Here is a 24519-nt window from a genome sequence, read left to right as displayed (position 1 = left end):
GTGTTAGGACATGGGTTGGACTCAATGATCTTGGAGGTCTCTTCCAACCTCGTTATTCTGTGATTCTGTGAAATGTGAACCATCACAGCTCCTGTAACTTGGGATTCCATTATCCAAGAGCCTCACATGACTGTCTACATTCCATTGGCCATCATAGAGTGCTGCTCCTAAATCAAATAAGTTTTTTAAATCCCAGTGGCTGACTTTGAACTACAACCACATAAATTTGTCCTCAGCATTGATCCCTCACACTTGCTCTGCCTAAAGCAGACCTAGCAATTTCTGCAGCATAAGCAGCAGGAGATTTCCTCCCTGCGACCATCCTTTCATTCCTCAGTGCAGGAAATCATAGCCACTCCTTTTTCTCCCAGCACCTGCCAGCTTTTCACCACAGCACTCAGCACAGCAACATGAATACCCCAGGGCGACAGATAAGTATCTGCCTGGGATAAGCATTAGCAGAGTAAATGCCTTGGAAATAGAAGATAAAAGCCCTCCCACTGCCCACCTGGCATAAAAGGTGAAGAATGTGTGTGCTGTGCAGGGCATGTGCACTGGTGGCCCAGCACGTGTTAGAGGGCTCTGGAGGGCTGCGTGTGCCATGGTTGCAGACCCTGTCCTGGCGCTTCCTTGTCTCCTGACTCTGCTTGTATGTCAGCCTGAATCTAAGTGCAAGTTCCAAGTGAGTTTGTCTCCTCTCCCATACGGAAACCTCTTCCTCTGGATGCAGCATAACCCTGTGCTATTTGATGCCTGACTTGTGGACACCTCCCAGACCAGCCCAGGAACTGCTGGAAAGTCTCTACGGTGGCAACTCGGTCATTGTCCTCCCATCACATCCCTGCATGCACCAGAGCCAGGATCTCCCCAGTCCTTGTTGGAACCCCCAGGCAGCAGAGCACTCCAGACCCAACCATACCTGACCCACTGGGACACAGACCATGGGGACAAGTCTCTACACCGTGTCCCGATCCTGGCAAAAGACAGACTCTTGCTCACAGCAGAAAGCCAGTCTGAAATCCTGAAGCCCATGGCCAGAACCATGACCGAGAACAATCTGGCCTAGCACAAGACTAGCAGAGGTGACAGGAACACCTGAGTTGTCCAAGACAGTGACAGCAAAGGTCTCCTTTGCCCAAGTGCACCTAGCAGTCTCTTCCCAAGGCACACAGCAGCTACAGGACAAGGAATGGTTTCTTCATGTTTCATCTGCAGCTAATTCTGCTGATGCTTGCTTTCTGCATCAATTCCCAGACCTTTTCCATAGTTTGCCAACTTGTCATCTCAGGAGCGGCACGTGGGAGGGCATGGCTCCATGGGATGGGCTTCCTCAGCCTTCCTGTGCAACTCACGCACCCCTTGGCCACTGTGCCAGTTTTCTCCCACTGCAGATACTGCTCAGACAGAGCCTTCCTTATCTGCTGTTTAACATCAATGACCCAAACCTTCCCATGAGCTCCTCAGAATGCTCCCAAGGGTCTCTGTAAACCTTAGATCAGGTAGATGTGCCAGTACAAAGATGGCTGTAGCATAAGCCTTGTGGGCAAATGCATTTTATAATTGTTTTCAAAAGTGCCTGTTTGGAAGGTGTCACATTCCCAACCCAGGATGGTGCAAAAATCATTCTGCGAAGGGACCATCCTTTCACTCAGCACATATGCATTTGTCCTACTTCTATTCCTGTAGACCTAAAAATCATCAAATTCCTCCTCTCTGATATACAGTACCACCCTCCCCAGGATGCTATACCACAGCATTTGAGCAGAGTATGTCAGGACCACACAGAAAATATTTTAAGATCCTACCCTGCGTCAGGAACTCCCCCAAACTCACGTCTGCTCTGATTTCACTTCACCCCAAATCACCTGGACAGAGCCCTAAGAAGAGGCAAAATATGAACATGAACAATACCTATGTTTTATTTTACAGCTTTTCTGTACAACTTTTTTAAAAAGTAAGAAAAAATTATACTAAAAAGCAAAACTTCAGGGTGTTGTGCCTGCAATGAGCACTGACCGGCTGGTGCTGCCTACAGTTGGCACAGCCCAGCTGACTGCAGCCAGGCTGAGCTCTGTCTCACCCCCAATACGTATTTACCATGAAACTTCAGAAACCAGTAACTGAAAGCAGAAAACTGTAGCCAAATAGTGGGTTGTTGTGCTGAATTCCACAACCTTTGAGCAGTTGAACAGGTAGGTTAGTGATTGCTACAAGCTGTGAGGACCCAGGGACTCTTGCAGGAAGTGTTGCATATCCTGACAGCCACCAAGAACACAGATGGCCAGTTGTGTCCTGTCCAGTGCCTCTAGGGCAGCAACAGGACAGGGCTCGTGCCTTCCCCAGGATACAGCCTCCAGTCACTAGTCTAGCTAGTGCAAGGGTGATATTAGGATACTTCCTGCTGGCTGCTCACAGCAGTCACCATGCACAGTGCCAGGATGCCTGGTCCTGCAGGCTGCAGAGGTTTTTCTGTATGTGTCCTAGGGAGTTTGCAAAGTCATTCCCCTCACTAGGAGCAATCATTGAAGATTTCTAACCAGCCAAGATTGGTGGATTTCTTTAGCCTCACTGTCTTGGGCAAATGGTATTTGTTACAGTTGGACAACATCTATGACATGTGATGGCTGCAACAGTCCTGCACAGTTCGTACAGGGATAACGAACATGGGACTCAGGCTGTGAGTCCAGCGTACTCCATTCCTCTCCTCTGCACAGAAGTGTTTAGTGGGAATGCCTGGTAAAGCAGCAACAACCCCAGCTGCTGCCAACTGAGCCAGTTCTCAGGAATGGTACCACCAGGATATGTCTATGTTTCACACAAACCTCCCAAAGCAGGAGTGTGGCTTCCTCCAAGCCTGTAACCAAAAGGCCTAGGGCAGCACAGGGGTGGAGCTCCTCTGCCCTGGAGAGCCAGGAGAGCAGTAGCAGGGGTCCTGTGCTCATATGTGAGCGAGATGCCAAGGCCATGCTTCAATGAAACAGTATCTCTGAGGGGACACACAGACCCTGCGTATACTTCTTGTCCTATACAGAAGTTTCTGAATGTGCCAAGAAGTCAGATCCCAGGTGAAAAACCTCCCCACTTGATTCTCTTCAGCAGCTCTCAGCCTGGCTGGAGAACACAGAGTCATGTCCTGCCTCCAGCCAAGCACTGGAGTTGTGTGTTCAGGTCACAGCATATCCATTGCACGTATGTCTCTGGAAAGAGCATCCTCACTGCTCACATTATCCCATCAGCAATTACCTCCTGCCAGGACCCTGCTGCTCAGGACTGCAGTCCAGAGCCATTTCTGCAGTCCCAAGCCCTCCCACAGCCACACCTGTGCAAAGGGATACACCTCCACCAGGAAAGGGAAAGAGAGTCCTCCAAAAGCCTGCAGGTGGGAACAGCTGTCCCCAGCCTAGCCTCTGAGGAAAACTGGTCCTTGGGGAAGAGGTCTGGCAGGGTCACCACTGGCTGCATTTGGACCAGCAACTGCAAGGATACCCCTGCTTCAGAGGTGACAGTTGGGTCCAGCATTCATCTTGTAGGAACACAGTATGTCCCATGCTTTTAGAAATACAAGGACATCTAGACCATCCAGTCCACTCAGTCACAGAATACTTACTACAGCACGATTGAAAGGGAAGCACACTGGGAGAGGCGGTCCTTGACTGCAGGGCCTGGCTTGGGCAGCTCTCCAGGCACAGCCACCAGCTGAGCTTTGCCTGGAACAGGAGCCTCTCTGGGTTTAGCACATGCGTATCAGATCTACATCTGAATATATTTATCTCTTTCTGGGCAGATCCCACAGCAGCCCCTCTGCCTGCTGCAGCTGGAGGCCATACCTTCTGCCCACCAGGAAAACAATTATTTTTGCTAATAAGCAACAGAGAAAAACCAGAGCACTAGCCCCAGCAGGGATTTACTCTGGGGCTGGAGTGGGTCTCTCCAGGGCTGCTCTCAAGGGAGGCCAGCTGTGAGCCCTGGATGAGGGGCTGGGAAGCAGCCCTGCTGCATCCCAACCTCCCACAGCACCAGGTACTGGTACACAGGGTGCATGAAATCATTCCCACATTGTCCACAAGGAAGATGAGGGCAATTTCATACTTAAATCATGAATCCCCAAGTGTTTTAATGCACTCAAGGGGCCTCAGGATCTCTAATCTGAGACACCTGCTGCCCCACAGGAGGTGGCTCCAGCTTGCACAGGGGTGCAAGGAGCCAGGAAACCCCCAGACTGGAGGTTCCCAAAGCAAAATGCAGGCAGAGCTACAGGGTCCCAGCCAAGGCAGCCAAGGCACAGAAATAACCAGACTTCACAGAATTTCAGTGTGAAGACCTCCCTTGAAGGCTCTGAAAGTTTAGATGTAGGAGGGAGCTCAGTGGTAGAACTCAGATGTGGGAGGTAATGACAGCAGCCATGGCAGACAGATAATGAGACAAATCATCACAGCAGGCAATACTCAGGTGGAAGAGCTGTCACATGGGTGTGGGTGGTTTCACAGAGGGGATGATGGGAGTTCACTGAAGTTCAGGACCAGGTGTGCTCTGGTTTCTAACCTGGACTGGCAGACTGTCATGCACATGCACGCATGCATGTGCAGTTATTTTACTGCCAGCTTTTGGATGTTACTAATGATCAGCTTCCAGTTAATCATGGAGGTTACTCCAACAGCAAACTTTGTACATGAGGTACAATAAAGAGCAATGGAGCTGTCTGTTGTGGAGTTAACTTAAAATCGTGGAATATCTTGAGTTGGAAGGGACCCACAAGAATCCTCAAGTCCAGCTCCTGGCTCTGCACAGGACAGCACCAAAGCTTAAGCTTGATCCCCAACCTGAAGCTATCTAGGAATTACAGGAAGGATGATATAGGACTGGCTCCAAGCAGGCCCACAGGACAGATAGGTACTTCATGCTGCGGTTGGGCTACACGTACTTCCACAATGCTATCAGCTATTCGACTCAATGCAGATAGAAAAGAAATGGCTTATATCCAGTTTAGCTTCTTTGTGATGCATAAAGAAAAATATTATTCCTCAATAACCCAAATATCTTTCCTTCCCTTGAGGCCCACTGCCCAGCACCACCTGTACCAAGATGCCAAAGAAACCACAACACAGGTCCTACACTGATCCCTCTCCACTGTTCCCTTTGTCTCTCAGGAGGCATCATGCAAGGTCAACCATATGTAGCTGCAGTCTCCAAAAGCACAAAGCAGGAGACAACTAAAAATGTGAGTTGATGGTTCTGTGTCCTACCTGGACCTGAACCAGGTGGATAGGTGGGCACCTGGAGATCTCCTGCCCCTGCTCTTGGCTCTTTGCAGTGGCTGCACAGCTGCACAGGGGGAACAAACACCATCCTGAGGAATTGCAATGGTGAGAGCCTGCAATCCCTGGGGGCATGTGTGGGGGGCCCTGCAGAGCCAACTCCCACCCAACGTTTCACCTGCAGCCCCCATCCCTCCCCATTAGCCCAAAGGCAGGATGGGACCAGTCTGCATCCTACAGCTGGGTCCAGCAGTGTGATACTGCTCTGGAAGCAGAGCACAACACTCCCATGGCTTGGCTGCTCTGGTGGGAATGCTTTTAACTCCCACTTTAATTAATTAACACACATAATGAGGCTTTTTCAATCTCTTTTTCATAATTCAAAGCTCATTCCCTGCAATCTTTCATCAGTCCCAGCAATATATCTTATCAAGGCAGTGCCTTCCTGGGCACAGAAAGCCCTCCACCGCACCTGAGCAGGGCCCAGTGACACCCAGCTCCAGCACCTCTCTTCCAGGTAAGGGGAAGCCATGCAGGAAGGGTGCAGGCTGTGTGCCAGGACAAGGCAAGCCCTGGAAAGCAGATGTGGTCCCAGTTCCCACCCTGCATCACAGCATGGGCCCTAGGATGCCATGTCCTTGTTTTTGCTGCCTTATGCATTTGTCCTAAGAATGCACAACATACTCCAAATCTCCAAAAGCCTTCCTCATCCAGGAGAGCCCCGGAGTTCCTGTACCACATAAAATCACAGAATGGTTTGGGTTGGAAGGGACCTTAAAGATCATCTCATTCCACCCCCTGCCATGGGCAGGGACACCTTCAACTATCCCAGGTTGCTCCAAGCCCCATCCAGCTTGGTCTTGAACACTTCCAGGAATGGGGCAGCCACAGCTTCTCTGGGCAACCTGTGCCAGGGCCTCCCCAACAGCCCATCTAACCCTGCCCTCTGGCAGTGGGAAGCCATTCCCCTTGTCCTGTCCCTCCAGACCCTTGTCTAAAGTCCATCTCATCTCTCTTGAAGCCCTATTAGGCTCTGGAAGGGGCTCTCCCTGGAGCCTTCTCTTCTCCAGGCTGAACAGCCCCAGCTCTTCCAGCCTGTTTCCATAGCACAGGTGCTCCAGCCCTCAGAGCATCTCTGTGGCCTCATCTGCATTCCCTCTTCACACCAGCTCCTTGCCCAATCCAGCCCATCTCTGGGCACAGCCCACTCACAGTTATTTCTGGAAACACAGTCCATGAGGGACAGGTAGAGGGGACTGTAGTAGCTACAGCTAAAACCTGAGGTGTGTTCTGGGGGGGTCATGACCAAAGAGATTTTAATTATTTTTCTTGTTTTGCAAGACTCTATAGGAAATCAATTTCATCATAAAGCAAAAAGAAGCTGCATAGGGAGAAAATACATGAAAAAGCATCAGAAATCATTAGCGGAAACAGTGAAGTCTAAGGCAGAAACCAAGCATAAAATTTTTGGAGCACTGGGAGTGATCACAGGGCACATGTTTAAACCAGATCACAACTGACAGTTCATTACATTATCAACACAAAAGTAATCCTTGTCAGCTGCTGTCCTTTAATGTTTTTACATCAGTTGCAGGTGGTTCAGGTTTCTCCAAGCCATCCATGCCACGAAACTTTGCACTCACTCTCCTGGTATGCCCCCAGGTCACAATGGGACAAGCTAAGTTTTAGCGATCCTGGCTAGAGCGTGCTTTCCAAGCACATCTTCCACAGCCACCCAAAAATCAACGGCACCAACATAACCAACTCCCAGTGACCCAGGCTGCCAGCAGCGTTGGCTCCTGCAGAGTCTGACCAGCGGAGTTAAGAGCAGCAAATCAGGAGAAAGGATTAGTAACAAATTTATACTGCAGAGTTGTCCAATTCCATTCCAAAGCCCCTCTTGGATGAAGGGCAGGCCCAGGAATGCAAAAATCCCCAAAATTATCACCAAGGCTGCTGCAGTTGTCTGGAAACATTTGTTTCTGGAGCTGCAGGTCAGAGTTTCCCAGCACTGCCCTGTCTCTGTGCTGTCCCCATTCCCAATGCTGCAGCCCAAGTTGCATCTGCCACCTCAGCTGACAGCACTGACATTTGCACACTATTTTCCAGTTCTGTCTACTGTCAAGTTTTTCGGATTTCCTTATAAAGATAAAATGCAAATATTGCCTTCGGTTGTTTTGTCAGTTGATCTTTACAAACAGAATAATGGGTCAATGAGTGGTTTGGTAAAGGGACAGGTTAGCCTGCATTTCTTTAAGTACATCCCTCATCCAAGGGCATTTCAGGTAGCCAAAATATAAAAAAAAAAATCTGAATTTTTATTTGAACTCCAGCAGGTGGCAATAAAATCCCCTGTAAAGCACTGCTTTTTAATTTTTAAAATGCAAGAGCTGCATGCCATGAAGAATTTTGGCTATGACTGACCAAGTTAAATTGTTGGGGGCAAAAAAAAAGGTAAACATAAAAAAAAGAGAACATAAAAAAAAAAAAGAGAACATAACTCTGTTCTAGCTCTCTAGGAGCCCCTTTAAGCACAGGAAGGGGCTCTGAGTCTCCTCCAAGCCTTCTCCAAGTGAATACCCCCAGCTCTCCCAGCCTGGCTCCAGAGCAGAGGGGCTCCAACCTTCAGAGCATCTCAAGAGCTGGACTCTGTCCAGCAGCTCCTTGTCCTCCTTGTGCTGGAGACCTCACAGATGGGGATGCAGCACTGCAGGTAGGGTCTCACATGAATACAACTTACACACGAGATTAATTTCCAAATCACAGGTGCCTTTAGAAAAAGCAGGAATTCACACAATCAAACACAAACATAAAGCAAGTTTATTCCTGTTCTGGTGGCCTCGCGGGGCTGGGGATGGCTCCTCATCTGTAGCCAATGACTCCTTCAGGCCAGTTCCTAGTTGAAAAGTGTCTCCCCTCTCCCCATGAAAGTGACTTGCTTGGTTATTCACAGGATAAAGCATTTTCCGTAATAGGAGATGTTCACTGAATTTTGATTGACTGCAACATCAACACCATCCTGTTCCCAGGGAGCAAGCTGCCTGCCATCAGGCCACACCAGGGAGGAGCAGGGAGCTGTGCTCAGGGACTGCACACACAGCACTGACACCGCACTGTGCCAAAATGAGACATTTGAGAAGATTTTGTTTGTTTGAGGAGGGTTAGAGCTGGATCAAACTTCAAAACTTTTGGATTTTAAGTTGACAAACATGTTTAGTTTTGGATGTTTTTTTAAGCTGCCATACATATTTGTTACAGGATTAACTCTAGTCCTGTTTTCTTGACCAAGTCTCCAAAATAATCTCATGCCAGCTTCTTAATTTACACTTCTGTAGTAGCTGTTGTTAGGAAATGTACATTCCTGCTATTCAGCAAGATTAGTACAATACTGCATGTAAAAAGGATTAAGCATGGGAAAAAAGAGTGTCTTTCTGAGGGATTCTGGTAATGTCTGCCCAGCTGAACTGAAAAACAAAGCCAAACTGAACTCCAGGACATGCCAGAACACTGCTATAGAAGAAAGGGATTTTGAAGTTAATACACATATGCACACACACAAATTTTCACCTCTTGAAAACAGATCTGCACAGGCACACAGGCTACCTTCTCTCCTCCCTGGAAAGAAACAAACGGAAGCATATTGAAAACACAGGGAAGTGCATTAAAGATCACTGGGTGCATTCTGCTCTCTTCTCAGTCCTCCTTTGAAACAAAAACTAGCAAGCCAGCATGAACCCAAACTCTTAGGTGTTCATGTAAGTGCAAGGTAGCTCACATTCATATGGCTGAAGTTTTCCCACAGGACTTGGCACTTCACAGGAACAAAAGCCCAAGATCACAACTTCCCATTTGTTTCACCATCATTTCCCAAACAAATTCAGAATTATTTTTTCTTAATGAGAAATCTCTTTGATTTTGCTTACAATGGTTTTCTGTCTGATCTTAAGCATCAGGACACTCCAAGAAAATATTCAAAACAGAGAAACTACTAGCAAAGGTCTTGTGTGGACGTAGCAGCCTTAAATAAGGTTTTTATTCAAGGGAAGCATGCATGATCCAAAGAATACATCAGAAGGATGTACCTAACACATGGGAACACTTGGACCCTTGGAAATCAGCCACAAAGCAAAGACTTCAAAAGATGTTTATTAGGAAAATTGGACATTACAAGAGGACCAAACAGATTGTACAAGGCACGTGCAGTTTCTTGTACAATGCAGAGAACAAGAAAAGTCTGCAAATACAGATAACACACCCACCTGGAACTGCTACCATGGGCATGTCAATGCTCAGGTCCCTTGCCATGAAAGGCAGGTGCTGGGGTTCTTCAGGCAGCCTGCCAATCCCTGGGATGTTTCACATTTCCTGCAGAAGTACAGATTGTACACAGAGCTTTAATGACAGTTAAAACAAAATTCATATTCAGGAATTCCTACATCCAAGCCGGGGCATTAATATACTGTATCTCATAAAACTTTCTTTTTTTGTTTTCATTCAAGGTCATCCAGATTTCATGTTCTTACAATGCATTTTTCCCCACAGGTAATAAAACCTTGCTGTCTACACATGATTCAGCCTAGCAAAGCATATCTGAGACTGTTTGCTTTGTTACCTAAGGAAGAGATCCAGATTTAATTACCTGTCAAAACAAGGTAATTCATACGTATTCACAGGCAAGTCCTTTATAACCCACATCAAAGAATCGAGATATGTATTAGCTAATTTTATTAGGCTTTAGAAAAAACATATCCTAAACTTGACCAAACCCAGGAACTCATATCTTTAAAGCAAAGCTAAGAGCAACCAGCAATTCCCCATCACAGAGTGGGAAGCACAACTCACTGAGCTCAACAGAGAAAAATGAGCACGACCAGCTCAATAGTTTCTAGCAACAAGTGCGACACTAATGCTAATTCTCAATCAGGAAAATGAACAAGAAAAATATCTCACTGAACAGATTGGTGAATTTGCATCTGCATCTGTAAATTAAAGGACAAATAAATACTTCAAGAATGGTTAAAAATCTAATTTATTAAATTAGTCTCTTCTCCTCCCCATATAATGTATAATAAATGCCCTGTTTCTTGCCATTTTGTAATAGTTTTAGCAGCTGTCTGATCAATCTGACAAATGCCCATAAACCCAACATCTGTCCATAAACTTTAAGGATTGTATCAGAAAAAAATTCGAAACAGATTAACTGTCCAGAGCTTGGCTGTCAACCCCTTTGCCCCCAATCCCAAGCTCTAAACTTACCTTCTCTGTTGCAACACAGCTGTTGGATATGCTATAAATAAAGACAAATATTTCAATCAACACTGAAATTAATAAATGGAGAAAACCACAGCTAAGACACACAGCACCTAAGCCTTCCGCACATACGTCAGACCATCGGGACCAGATAAGAGTACCTGCCACCAGAGTGCACACTTCAAGTCCATGCTTTAGTGCCCATCACAGTGTCTATCCTTCATCATCTAAAAACAGACCAGAAATAATGGCATTTCAAGGAGGAGACAGTTATTAAAACAAAGAGCATAGATCTTGCAATCCTACCCCATGGAAAAGACAGAGCTGGCATTTAGAAGATACAAAAGCAGCAAACATGAATAAAATAGAATTCACAATCTCAGAAAAGGCTCTTCATTAACATGGTGAATTATCTGAGACTGCTAGGTAGTAATATTACTATGCAAATAGTTAATCAACTCTCACACACACTTGTTTACAGAACTGCAGTGAGCATGAGCAGGTGTTACACCATCCTCCTGCCTCTCTATAAAACCAAAGGTAAGTGAAACAAAGTCACCTATTTCACATGCCACCAAATGTCCCAAATTACTGAGGCAGACTTGGAAAAATCCTTTTTTTTTTTTTTTTTTCAAAATAAGCTACAACTCCTTGCACCTGTACAATTATCTATAAGCTAAAACTTAGGACTCAATCTGGAAACAAGAATGCAGGTGATGCTCACCTGAGCTACTGCTTCAGGTCACTAAAAGAAATACTGCCAGAGCTGATTTCAGCTATTTTGACACTTCAGTTTTTGAATACCAGTTTGGAGGTTTGGTCCATGGTAAGTAATGTATATCCATGTTTCTTGAGTTTAGCAGTAAGGCTTTCTTCTTTTTAACTCTGTTCCTCCTGCAATTTTTTAGATGCTTCTCTTAAGCATGCATAATAAAAAGAAAACCCAGCTATTCTGGAACAGATCATGATCTTTTCCAAACTGCCTATTAAGGAGAGAGAAACTGTTCAAAGAGGGATCAACCTGAACATCCTGCAGATGAAATAAAATGCAACAGTCACTTCACTAACATCTGCTCAGGCAATTCATAACGTTGTGCAGCAGTGACATTAAATGGTGTTTACTTACTCTTTTTTCAAGACAAGGCAAGGATTTGAAGTCCTAAATTACTCTGATCTACTCACATGAATGATGAATAAACAGGCTGCAAGATTTCATGTTGCTTATGCAAGTGTAAGTGATGATACCTGTCAAGGTGTCACCAACAAGGTGCTATTGCGGGAGGCAGTGCACTACCATGCTCCCCAAGAGCACTTTCTAAGACCAACAGCCAAAAGCCATGAATACCAAACAGCCACCAATTCCAGAGAAACCAGAGATTTTAAGATTCAAGAACTGTGATCACAATGTCCTGTTTCTCTAAAAAATGAATGAACCCTGAAGAAATTAAGAGGCATTAGCTAAGCCAGGCTGATGATCCAGCACACTCCAGAGACCAAAGAACCCAGACAAAAATCACTCGCCTCAAATGCAACCAACAAATAACACTGTTGCAAGAAACAGGGAAGGTTGATGGGGTCCTGCCATCAGTGTGCCGATATAAAGCTCTAAAGCTCACTCAAACCAAGCTGACTTCTGGACCTAAAACTCTTGGGTCACAAGACGTGCAATTTTTATCAGAAAGGGCTCAGACAACAGAGCAAAGCCCTAAAGCCAAAAAAGGCTTGATCTTGTCCTTCCTGCTCTGGAAGATGGAAACTCTTCCAACTCAGCAGCGCTAGGAAGGCAGTACTACAGAGATGGGAACACCTCAACAGAATGGGAAGGTTTTTAGAGTCAATGAAGCAGAATCACCTCTATCAGCAACACCTCAAACATCACCTACTACTTCCACACCTCAGACATTACCCTAAATTCTGAGTGATGTCAGGAGGTCCTATTCATGGATAAAACCCACCAAAATGAATAAAAGGACTGAAAATATTTTACATATTGTAAACATAAGCTGGGTAGGAGGCTGGAAGACCAAGTCTTGAAGAGCCATCATGAAAAGGGAAAAAGGTCCGAGCCCAAAGGGGAAAGAGTCACACACAGTGGAAACACAAAGAGCCAAGCACAGACCTCCACAACAAAACATGTAACAGCTGAAAAGCTGCAGGCAAAGCTACACTTTTTGTCTGGATTTTGGCAAGACCAGGAACTTCCCTGAGAGAAACTGGAAAGGATGCAGGTGTATGGGGCCTGACACCTTTGTGACCAAAGAGAGAGAGGCTATGGGCATAGGTCAAACACAAGGAAAGCAAGGGTTGAACAAGGAAAAGGTGTACCAATGCCTTACCTCTCTCCAGCTCCCAAGGGCTGCCCTCCTTCAGCCAGGTCATGCAGCTCTGTGCTGCTCTTCATCAGCTATCAATGAACAAAACACCAGAACTATTTGGTTCAATTCTTCTCCCAACCCAAATCACATGTGAAAAAAGCAGGCATTGAGCCCCATTTCTGAGAACGCAATTGATTTTCATCCTACTCTGCCTCTCTTGTTGTGTCAGTCTCACAAATATTCTACCTGAGTCTTGCAAAGCAGCAGGTACCTGAGAAGGCACTGAGTCAGGTGACACCCAGAAAGGTGTTTTCAGACAAATATAGTGAGCAAAACTTCTCTGTCTCACAAAAACTTCTCTATCTCACCTCTACTAAAAGCTCATTAAAACCCAGCTTCCAAATCACTTCAATTTAATATATAGAAAACCAGAAAAATGTGAACTACTAGTTTCTTTTTTTTTTTTTTTTTGCTTCCTAAATGTTTTCAAGGAGAATCAGTTCTAAACTGTGAGGTAAGTACAAGCCAAGCCTTCTGACCACGCTGACTATTGGTGCATGATGAACCATAAGAGATTGAGAGGGACAAAGCCTAAGTCCAGGAAACGTAGAAAACACCTAGAAAAGGAAAAAATGTAACAATAAATATTGAAAAGAAACTGAGGAGTCATATAATCTTCTGTCAACTTCTCTACTTGTCAGTTATTTCTTCTTCTTTTTTTTTTTTTTTCATTTTTCCCCAGTGTAAGGTCACAATGAGGCACCGAGAAGCCATCTACTGGTATGCCCAAATTCCTTCAGTCCAGATTCAGCTGAAATTTGTGTGCAACACTGTAAGAAGCAATGATACATACTTCAAAAACAAGTTTTGCCTGAGCAGTTTCAATTCAAAAACCACTGGGCTAAAAATAAACTTGATTCGAGTAGTGGAGCATAGCTTGATTATTCCAGGTACTATTCTAACAAGTTTAAGAGCATGGTACCCAGCCCAAGAATCCAGGATGTAATTGTATCCCTTTCCACCTGTTTCCTGCTCTGCCAGACATCAGCCAGCAGCTGCATCAGTCAGGAGGTGAAGAGCAGCATTGCCCTGCAGGCTACAACCCACAGCACTGCCACAGGCGAAGGGTCACTTACAGGGAAATAGGAATTTTGCTAGTTTTTAGTAAATTTAAAAGCATATCCAGGCTCCAACTGACTTGATACTGTGACACAGCTTTAGTATCCTAGTGTGTGTGTAGAGGCTGTAAGACCAGATGGCATAAATGAAGTCCTGAAATCCTTTCAGGAAAGCCAACAATCAAACTTCTCCACATGCACAAGGAGAGGTAACTTACCAATTCAATTCATACAGTATCATGAATGTTCTTCAAGGATTATGAGAGATGAGATGAGATGAGATGAGATGAGATGAGATGAGATGAGACGAGATTGGAAGCTAAAACATTATTAGTAGATAAAGGGGTCCAGGCACTTGTGTACTGAGGATATAAAAATGAGTTTTAACTTTTTCAGAGCCTGATTTCTGACTGCTGTTAATAACTATAGTTTCTAAAATAGCTTATTTAGATAACTAATAGAGAAAAAAAAAGTGCACATTTACACAGCCCCAGGCTTTGCTTCTCCTTTCATTCTGCCATCAGCCATCTTCTTACAGGCAGCCTGTAAGACACCTGCACTGGCTGAACTGTTTTAACGACAGGACTGAACCATGAGTGTAACAACACGGAATGAACATCTAATCACACTTATATCTCAATTTTCATCAAGCAATCCTATCTCTGTAAGTAACTGCAATCATTCTCAGGCTCTTGGTATTCAAGTCTAATTGTGGGGTTTTTTCTCACCAAAGATTTTGTGGTCTCAGTTTGGAACAGAGAAGAATTTTTTGCTAACACAAGCAGAGGCTCTGTGCATCAAAAAGGAGTCTGTCTTTGCTTGAGATTCACCTAGCTTTGCCAATCCCACGCTTCCTCCTGGAGGTCTTCTTACGTATTTATACACTGTAGTTTCTCAGGGCCCAGAGGATTAATCAATTCAGGCATCATTATCTAATTTTCATCTACCAACACAGTACCTGACAATAGAGAATCAATGTGAATTATGTACCCCATGTTTCTGTTACATCAAGAGCAAAGTTCACAATCTCTATGGCCAGATCCAGCTCAGTATCTGAAAAACATGTATTTATGAATAGAAAAAAAAGTTACACCAAACATCCCTGTGGTCTGTCCTGCATTAATTAACTCATTACTAGAGGCTTTGTAAGAAATACATAATGGTTAAAAAGATGTAAAACACTCAACTTCTTTGCATTTCAAGCTTTTAGGAGCTCAAACTGAAACAGCCACAGAAGACAGCACAGATATCATTTAGTGTTAGTACTTCCTACTCCTCTCCTGGTTACCCAGACTACAAGCAAGTCGCTACCTTGGATTTGGATTTCATGCTAGGAAAAAGCTGTTCCACTGCTGCCATACACTTGTAAAGCAGTTTTATCCTGTATCCTTCCTCCAAAGGGTGCACTCCTTGTGGGGCTAATCGAGCTGAGAGGAAAAGATGAAAATGGGAAGATACAGCCCACTGCAAGCATTCTCTTAACAAAAAAAAGGCTTATGTTACTTTCTTAAAAAACAACCAGCAACTTTACCAGGTTTCTTCTCCCTACCTAAATACTACTGCTACTTTGCACTGAGTCATCACATTTAGAAAAATTTAAGATATAACACAGAAGACCGAGACCACATCACCAGACTACATCGGATTTCTTTTAATGCAACTTTGATATTACTGCAAGTTGTCCTTTAACTGCCTATGCAAAATTCCTCTGGAAACTTTTACTTCAATTCAGGGTTTTAGACTTCATATACATTTTTGCTTCAAAAACCAAAGATGACTTTACTTGCCGGATATGCACATCTCAGAAGTGGAGTCTACCGGTCCGTGATGGGCACACTTTCGGGAAAGCAAGATGACCCACTCCAGGAGCACAGCCCAAATGTGTTCTTCAGAGATATTACAGGGAGATTGAAGTCAAACAGCAAGCGTCTCCAGCATGCTGCCTGCCAGACAACTCCATAGCACACTTAGACAGAACAGTCCTTCAACAAGATCCTGTAATGCACAAGTCTTTCCAGTCTTTGGGTGGAATTCCCCGGCTCACCCACACAGATCTGTGTCACCTGCTTTATTCCCTGTCTACAGCTAGTAGAAGCAGCCACTATCTGCATCTCACATGCATCACTCATTTCTCCTAGCCTTGTATATGGACATTATCACCAGATTACTTTAATTGAAAGGAAAACCTACAAATAACTTGCCAGCAGTTGCCCTCAGCTGGCGAATGGTCCATCACTACCCACCTACATCTTAAGATGGACACCTGAAATCATTTCATGTATTTCACTGTCTTGGCCTTCCTGCTCACTTCCTGGAAACTTCTTTATGGTTCCTTTAATGTAGCTACTCATTCTGGCACGGAATAGCTGCCAGCCTAGTATGGAAACATGGCCACACATAATACCAAGGAGATGTAACCAACACTCTCCCAGTAAAATCAGACTAGCAGAAGTGTTTCTCATTTGGAAAGTCATGTGGTAAATGATGGGATCCACCATACTTAACCCTTTTGTATGATTTATTCTCCTACAGCCATCTACCTCAAGCACACAAAAAGCAGTATCCTGGCCCTTCCCTAGCTTTCATTCCCAATCCTAAACAAAACCTGCACTGTGTCCAAACCAGAAACCAGAGTGTTAGTGTGAGAAATTAATGAAGTCAGCTTTGACTTCAAGGACCTGTGTGCACTCAAACATAAAATATTTGTTTCAGCCAGCTCAAACAAATTACAGACCTCTGAGACAAACTCCACTCTTCACTACTAAGAGACCTTCAGAAGGGAGAATAAAGTCCATTAGTGAAGATGACTGACTATACTGGTCTAATGTACAACTGTTTTCCTAAATGTCTGATGTCCCCTCTTTTTCCAAAGATCAGCCATTCTGTAGAAGTATTGAGTAGAAAACTTTCTGAGCTAATTCACTTCCACTCTTTGCTCACATAAAAACAACACTGAAAATAGCCTATCTCAGCAGGAAATGCTCAGATCATATCTGCAGACACATGCTTGCAGTCGCACTTGACAGTTCAAACAAGGTAAGTCTACAAAAAAATTAAGCAATTTTCTTCAGAATGCCAAAAAACTCTACCCTGCAGAAATAATCTTCATGGAAAGTCAGGTTATCACACCTGAATCCCAAGAACTCAAATATATGGCTATTGTATAATTAGAAAACAGAAAACACAGAATTAATGTAAGATGTTCAAACGAGTGAAAATTACTGAAGTTAAAGAACTAAACATTCCAAGTGTTGCCTCTGAGAAGAAGGATGATTATTCCCACTGCAAAATTGGACACTAAGCCCTTATGCTAGACTCTAAGACTTTCTGCTATAACAGAAGAGCACTGCTTTTCATGTATTCCTTAAATGCAAATTTCCATTATTACTTATTCCTCAGTCAAAGAAGGGGTGGAGCTAATCACAGTAATTACGAGCTGAACAACCACATTAGTTTTCTTCCATATGTATAAACAGAAACACTCTGCCCATCCCACACTGCACACATCTTATACCAGAAAAATCGCACAGAGCTACTCAAATACTTGCACATTTGTATCTCATTTCAGCAACTTCTACTGATACAGCTACACATTTGATGTTCTTTAGCTGCTTCTATTTTAAACCTCAGCCTCGCTGCTAAAAGGATTTTTCAAGCTATTTCCAATGAAGGAAAAAAGACAACCTACATTGGTGGTGATACCTCCCTCTCCAGCCACACAGCCTCCCACAGTGGGGAAGGTGCAGCCTTCACTGCACGGACCCCACTTTGGCCCAGAGAAATAGATTTAATTTGTGACCTTTAGATTTTACATGCTACACTGCAAAACCTTCTGAATCGACTCCTAAGGCATGTAGATGAAAAACATCTATTTGACATGAGAGAAAAGGCTAAAACTTTACAACCAAGAGTCAGTCAAGCAAAAAATGAGAGGGAAAAAAGCACATTTGTTTTCTATGAACTGCCATGAAAGAAACATAGAGAAGATTTAATGTTTACCAGAACATTAAAGAAAATATATGTTCTAATGCTTCACAGACATGAGGAATGATGAATGGTTTTTGCACAAAATGATTTTACGAGCAAATTAGCTCCTAAGCATATGCCTACGTTTCTGTGCAACATCTATCATCTAGAAATACTGACAAAATTAGTAACTCAAGTTCTCATACTTCATGTAGACAAGAAATAATATCAAAGAAATCTGAAGAAACCCGCAGTATTTTTATGTTTACATACCACATCAAAAAATCATTTGAAAAACAGCAAGGTCCACTCAAAAAAATATCAAACCTTGCAACAGGGCTTTGCACCTGCACCAGCAGCTTGTTGGCTCAACACATCCACACTGCAGGGAACAAATTTTCTCCTCTTTCTCTCTGCATAAGGAGACAAGTACGGGTGTACATCCAACCCACACAATGGGAGAGGAAAGGAAGAGTAGAAGCGAGAAGCTACAACACTACCATTAAGGGTTTAAGCGTCCTCATTTCTCAGGAACCTTAAATTCAATGTCTCTACTAGTATTCATTGGTTTGTACAATATCAGAGTAGCAAGAACTGCTTCCAGAGAGCAGCCTCATTGTAACAAGGGGAACAGCACTGATGGTCAAGTATCACTTTGAATCTGAACGAGAAGCAGCTGAGAAATCCTGCTGGCAAATTCAGCAGGAGATACTGCTACAAGACTTGCTCTTCAATATGAAATTTAATTTTGCCTCTGACCTATGTGTTTAGCTCAGCAGTGCTCTATCAAAAAGCCTAAAGACTGCTTATTAGATGTAATGCAATGTATTAGCATCCTGCAAAGGTACAACAATTTGGAAAACCAAAGCTACAGAAATCCAAAACAACATGTATGGCATAAAGACTGACCAGGTATTCGTTAATAGGGTTTTTGTAGTGAACCCCTAAATAATAGCTGAAAGAAAATGCGTGGGGCAGAAAAACAAATTTGACAGAAATGGTTATGATTAAGAGTAATTTTTAAAGTTGTGTCCACCAAAAATTTTTAAATGAATCCAGAACTGTTTGGAAACAGGAGAATAAAGGTGGCTGCTCAACTTTCTGGAGTAAGCATGACTGTCCTTATTTATGAGCTTACTGCTCAGCTATCTGGCTATTAAAGGACCTTTTTATGATGTACACTCCTCCAGTCTTTGACCCTGTTGAACATGACTTGCTGTCCTCAGGAATGTTAGTGTGCTAATATTCTCCTGGCTTAATTTTTACCACTGTACAAGATCTCTGGATTCCCAGCAGAATTCCGTGAACACGTCACCACAGTCCTTTTAACTCTGACCTTCCTGACACTGCATCAAGGATACTTCCAAGGTGGGAAGAGACCGCACACTGCAGCACAAACAGATTTATAAAATACTGGAAAGTGGCCATACCAGCAAAAACAGAAAGCAAAAAGAATTGACAGTTCTTTTCCTCTTCCTGGAGTGGCACACAGCAAACTTTAGTAAGAGGCCCCAGACGTGATGTTGGACTAGAGCCATCCCTGCCAATAACTCATGTTTACTGAAAAATGATCCAGCTGTTCCTAAACTGCTGCATTAGTGGGGTGTTTCTCAAACCTGACCAGGTACCACCTACCTACAAGGACACTACTGCAACTCCTCCACTCTTCCCAGGGAGAAAAGGAAAAGGTGCCCAGTCTGCAGGGTGCTGTGGGTACAGCCATGCCGGCTTTCCTTGTTTGCAATTTAGGGTTTTTTGTAAGGGCTGGTTGTTTTGTCTTTGGTTTTTTTTAACAACTGCAAGCACTAAATGTTAATTTAACTAACTGGAAAAACAATCCATGACTGTTTCAGGTCTAAGGCCATCAAGTATCACTTAAGAGATCTGACCCAACTTCCCAAGTTGCTTCAACTGAGACAAGGAACCTCCAGCTAGTAAACTGCTACATTTTCAAACTGGAAAAGCCCTGAAAAAGGGTTAGACTACATGGTGGTTTTAAGCCCAGCTGGAGATTGAACACCACAGAGCCACTCACTCATTAAACCCCCTTCACATCCCACTCCACCCCAGTGGAATAGGGAGGAGAATCAAAGTAAGACTTATATGTTGTAATAAGAACAGCGTAAGAATTGAAATTAAAATAAAATAAAATAATTATGGTAAATAATAATAATGATAATAAAAAGGAAAAAAAAAAGCAAGTGATGCACAATGCAATTGCTCAGCACCCACTGACCAACGCCAGATGCCCCTTCCAGAACCCAGATTGGCTCTCCCTGGTAACTCTCCCCAATTTATACACTGGGCATGACATTCTATGGTGTGGAACCCCTTTGGTCAGTTTGGGTTACCTGTCCCAGCTATGCTCCCTCCCATTTTGTTTGGTTTTTGCATACCTCCATACTGGCAGAACATGAGACAAGGAAATAAAAAAAAAAGTCCTTGACTTAGGATGAATTTAACTTACTGAAGAAACCAAAACATTAGTGGGTTATCAACACCCTTCTCATTCTGAATCCAAAATACAGTGCTGTAACAGCTAATGAGAAGAAATTAACTCTACTGGAAACTAGGACAGACTAGAAACAGACTTCTGTAAACCATCAGGCACTGGTAAAATTGAGGGCCTGATTCTTCCCAACAGTATGGTCTCCTCTCTCTCCAACCACACCAAAGTCCTTCAAGACCTGTTTTTTTAAGTTGCAAGAATTTAGGTTCACCCAGTCCTCTTTCTGAAGGCACTAAAACTCCCAGTAGTCAGTTCTGGGTACTGGAAAAAGACTAGTGCATAAAAACTGCAAATTACTAAACTGCCTTATATTCCTTCAGTTTTTTATGGAGGTTCTTAAAATAAAGCTTATTAGGAGAAGAAAATGCCTTTTTTGCCCAACCATATAAATTTTTTATAACAAAGTATTTTCAAGATGCCATTGTTACTGTTCTGCCAACAAACTTAAGCAATTGCTTACGCAGTGTTCTAAGGAAATAATTTCTATACACAAGAATAGAAATTATTTAAATGGTTCTAAAAACACAAGGATAAATCTGCTTCTTGCCCGTCTGGAGATTCTGCCAGTTAGTTTGTCTGTACACCCCAGCATGACAAGTCCCTGCTCTGTTTCAAAAGTACTCCCGATAGAAGCTCAGCAGCTTTTCAGAAGCTGACAGACAAGAACTCATCCTCTATCATGCAGGTAGAATGTAACTTCCAGGCAGAGAACAGGCCAATGTATCTGTGTGCAATGTACTTAGTGCACAGCTTTCATCTTTTCAATACACCATTCACAACAAAGCAACAGGTAAGTTGCGAGTATATACAGCAGGATAAAAACTAGTTTCAAAAACTAGATTCAAAACCAATTAGGACTACTTTAGTTCAATGAAATTCACCACAGATGTGATATCAGTCAGAACACACACAGCCCTTTAAAGACATTGGAGCTGAAGTGTCTATGTAGTATTACCTAGCTGTATGTAGCTAAAAGCTCTCTTACTTTGTAAAGACTTCATGTATTTTCAAAGGAAAAACTAATATTGTTGAGGCATCATGTGCAAAAGTTCACCTGTATGTTTATCTATAGATTAGTATACTACAAAGATGTTAAAGCCTCTCCTGTACAAATGATCCACTAACATGGAGCACTTGCACCAGACAACTTAGTTGAGATTTGGAAGATGTGTGTGCAGCTGGCTGGAAGGCTTAGCTTGGCTCAGAGGCATCTCACCACACTGTTCTTATTTGACGCACAAGATCTAGAACCTGCCTAAAGTCACCAACAGGAATAGTCTGTTCTGCATTTAACTATGTCATTTTATTTAAGAGAAGAAATCCTTCACACTGTAAAAAAGAAATCTGCCTTAAGTGCCTCCCAGCAGCAGTTTCCAGGACACTTGCCACTTGAGCTAGATTACAGCACGGTCCTGCAACAGAGACTGGTGAGAAGGGCATGGAGAGCACAAGCTCTCCAAGATAAAAGTTTATCAGAAGAAAAGGCAGCAAGGAGAAGTTTTTTTCTAATTAGATGCAGGATCCCTCACAGCTGCTGCTGCTGGGCTGCAGGTTTGGGCTTCCTCAGCTATATATGGTTTTCTAACTCCTTCTAATATGTGCAGGAGAAAAAAATAAGAAGAACATATTTGCTAGTACTCCTCCACCTGGAAGCAAACTGATTGTACACTAATGGCCAGCAAAACCAAAGAAAACAAGAAACATGGGGAAGCCCTAAGAACGGCTACTACTGCTAGGTGTTCAAGGGGAAAATCAAGTGATAAATAAAATATTAACTGATAGGCTTGACCTGCTGTCTTACAGGAAGAATCATTTATGCTCCAGGTTTCACTGGGTAAATAGAGGCGCCAATGGCTGATAACTGAACAGCAACTCCAACCTATTTTGTGGAGCTGCTCATCAACAGCTGATGAAATTGTCTTCAGTTCCCTCTAACCTCTTCCTGCTGTTTGAAGCGGAACGCTCCATACTCAGTGTCTGACCTCAGCCAGATTCTCTGTGAGAATCGTATCAGCTGAGATGGTTTGGATGTTGAGATCAGTACCATTTAAACAAAACTGCATATTAAATTCTTGCAGATAAGTTGCACACTGCCTCCAGTATTTGCATTTTACGGAAGTCACTCAGTAAAGATTTGCATGAAAATAAAGCTCACTGCAATGGTTCTTCCAAGCCACTACAACCTCATGTATGCATGATATTGAGTGCAGGAAGAATTCCTCGCCTGTGATCTCCAGTATTGCTACTGCCAACACTGGGCAGAATAAGAAGAAGGAAAGGGCTCACCCAGAACAAAGGGGAGAAAATTGTAACTGCAATTGGTTTTGAATGGAAATGCACAAAGATGAGTTCAACATTTCTGGTCTTGCTAAAACATACTTTAACTTAAAACAAGGTGTTCTTATCCTTTTTGCAGTTCGCTCTATAGGTATAAGCAGCAAGAAGTTACACTAAATCTCTGTCCCACTGTTTCGATATACTGAACTTTAAAATCTGTTTACTTAAAAGTAGGGTTCACCATGGCACCTTAGAACGTGCTTCAAAGAATTCTTTTGGAAAGCAGTCTGTATCCACAAACTGCACAGAAACTATTAGAAACATCAAATTGCTGCCTGTGCAACACGTATTCAGTCTCCTAGGTACACTCATTACAATACCATCTTCCATTATGCGCTTGAACTATTTTTAATCACAGGCCTTTTAGCCCATGCAGCATTTCACTTCCCTTTTTCTGCAGCAGTTAAAGCAGCACAGCAGGGAACTTCAGAAAAGAAAGAAGCATCCATTGCTAAGACAGCTCAATGTTCTCCAGAATTAAATTCCTTTCCTATCATGAAATTAATGCTTACACCACATCCCTTCTGAAATTTCAGCTGGGTATGCACATTCTGCACACCAAATCTGAAATGTCCGGAGGTATGTCATAAAGAATAATGTCATGTGAACAGGTGCTGATGCAATGGATGCTCATTCCTTGAAATTAAAACGGAAATACAACCACCTCTCACAGGCTGCTGTGAAGATTTAAAAACAGAGAGAGAAAAAAACTGTGTATCCTACACTTACACAAGCTCTGCAGGAAGTTCAACAGGAAAATCCAATGAGAAGACTGTATGCTCACTGATGCTAAGGAAGGAAGAAAGTGAAGCTTGTGTCTGAAGCAAGGAGGGCAGAAGTGGAATTCGGTCTGCTTTTCATTCTTTTTCCCTTTTTTTTGCATTTAATGCAATTTGGCAGCTTACGATCACATAAATATATGTTGACATTGTGTTTTAAACTCATAAACTTCACTGATAAGAGACTGATGTTTTATGAAAGGAGCATGTCCCATTCCAGTTATTTCCAGCTACCTCCAAATGTGCAAAAGCCAATCTATTCAGTGGTTTTTTCTCCTGTAAGGACCTTGCCATCTGCTTCCTTTCCCAGAGACAGGCCACCTGAGCATATGCAACACATCCTACCGCACTTACTATCAGTAGCTCTATGGGACATGCAGATTGGAGAATCCAGAATTAAGAGATTCTCTTTTTTCTGTTTCAAGTGAACAACATTGATGACTTTGTGTGATCGTAAGTGTTCTCAACTCACAGTATGCTGAGTAAAGTTTGTCTGGAATTAAACAAATACTTCATTTCTGAAAAATCCTTACAAAATACCTGTACTCACCAGGCACATTTCTTCTGCAGTTGGTGTCAGAACTGGCATGCTATTCAGTCCCACGGTAAACAATGACTGCACCTGGAATGCTCCTCTAGCCTAGTAAGCTTTTCCAACTTCTCTGCTCCTTTCCAAGTACTGCATGAATGTACAATCAGGAAAAGACAAGTCTGCTGTCTGAGGAAAGGTGCAAGATGAGCAAGTGCCATGAAGGATTCAACATGTCTGACTATTTAGGTTTTATTTGCAAACCCGTTCTTCAGCTTTTGCTATTTGTTTGTCTAGAATCAACATATGCCCTCCACAAAAAGAGATGATTATTAAAATCCAGGGGGATTTTATAATGGGATCAACTACAACTGTCCCTTGGTACAAAAGCAATTCTCTCTTAATTAGTGCCTTCTAAGCATTATCATGCTCAATACATAAACAATTCCAACTCATTATAT

General features: G+C 43.1%; 1 long non-coding RNA gene across 1 annotated transcript; it reads right to left on the bottom strand.

Annotated features, from left to right (window-relative positions):
- Window positions 1-9381: 9381 nt before the first annotated feature.
- On the bottom strand, window positions 9382-24073 carry LOC116455185. Its single transcript, XR_004244326.1, has 2 exons — window positions 12842-24073; window positions 9382-10732 (listed from the first exon to the last, which is right to left on the bottom strand). It is a non-coding gene; the product is annotated as an uncharacterized LOC116455185 (long non-coding RNA).
- Window positions 24074-24519: the final 446 nt, after the last annotated feature.

The sequence above is a fragment of the Corvus moneduloides genome, chromosome 23 (genome assembly GCF_009650955.1).
Source record: "Corvus moneduloides isolate bCorMon1 chromosome 23, bCorMon1.pri, whole genome shotgun sequence".
Taxonomy (NCBI): domain Eukaryota; kingdom Metazoa; phylum Chordata; class Aves; order Passeriformes; family Corvidae; genus Corvus; species Corvus moneduloides.
The sequence above is the reverse complement of the archived record's forward strand: the minus strand, read 5'-3'. Positions and strand labels throughout refer to the sequence as shown.